Source organism: Colobus angolensis, unplaced genomic scaffold, assembly GCF_000951035.1.
Source record: "Colobus angolensis palliatus isolate OR3802 unplaced genomic scaffold, Cang.pa_1.0 Scaffold4, whole genome shotgun sequence".
Taxonomy (NCBI): Eukaryota; Metazoa; Chordata; class Mammalia; order Primates; family Cercopithecidae; genus Colobus; species Colobus angolensis.
This window is the reverse complement of record NW_012117376.1, coordinates 668,913-670,112: the sequence shown is the minus strand read 5'-3', so window position 1 is coordinate 670,112 and position 1,200 is coordinate 668,913.

Below are 1,200 nucleotides of genomic sequence, written 5' to 3'. Positions count from 1 at the left end.
AGCCTGGGTGACAGAGTGACACCCTGTCAAAAAAAAAAAAAAAAATGAGAGAAACTGTTTGCAAATTATACATCTGATAAGAGACCTGTATCTAGAATATTTAAAGAATTCTCACTCGCTAGGCAAGGTGGCTCACACCTATAATCCCAGCATTTTGGGAGGACAAGATGGGAGGATTGCTTGAGCCCTGGAGTTCCAGACCAGCCTGGATAACATAGCAAGATCCCAATTAAAAAAAAAGAAAAAGAAAACCACACAATATTATTGAAAAACACTGAAGAAGACCTAAACAAATGAAAAGATACCCTGTGTTCATGGGATTAGAAGACTTAATATTGTTAAGATGACAATACTCCTAAATTGATCTACACATTCAGTGCAATCTGTATTAAAATCCTAGCTGGCTTTTTTCGTACAAGTTGACAAGCTTATCTCAAAATTCATAAGAAATGTAAGAGACTCAGGATAACCAAAACAATCTTGAAAGGAAAAATAAAGTTGGAGGACTAGCATTTCCGGAATTAAAAACTTACTACAAAGCTACAGAATTTAAGACACAGTAGTAATGGCCTAATGACAGACATATAGATCAACAAAATATAATTTAGAATCCAGAAGAAACCCTTACATTTATGGTCAACTATATTCACCAAGGATACCAAGACAATTAAAACAGGAAAAAACTAGCCTTTTCAACAAATGGTGCTAGGATGACTGAATATCTCCCTGCAAAAGAGTAACACTGGACCACTTTCCTCATACTATACACAAAAATTAACCCCAAATGGAGCAAAGACTTGAATCTAAAAGAGAAAACCATAAAATACTTAATAGAAAATGTAGGAGTAAATCTTCATATTCACTACACCAAAAGTACAAGTAACAAAAAAAAATAAATTAGACTTTATCAAAATTAAAATATTTTGTGCTTCAAATGACGCCATCAAAAAAAGTGAATAGACAACCCACAGAATGAGAGAAAAGGCCGGGTCCAGCGGCTCACGCCTGTAATCCCAGCACTTTGGGAGGCCGAGGTGGGCGGATCATGAGGTCAGGAGATCAACATCATCCTGGCTAACACAGTGAAACCTGGTCTCTACTAAAAATTTAAAAAAATCAGCTGGGTGTGGTGGCGGGCGTCTGTAGACTCAGCGACTCGGGAGGCTGAGGCAGGAGAATGGTGTGAACCCGGGAGGTGGA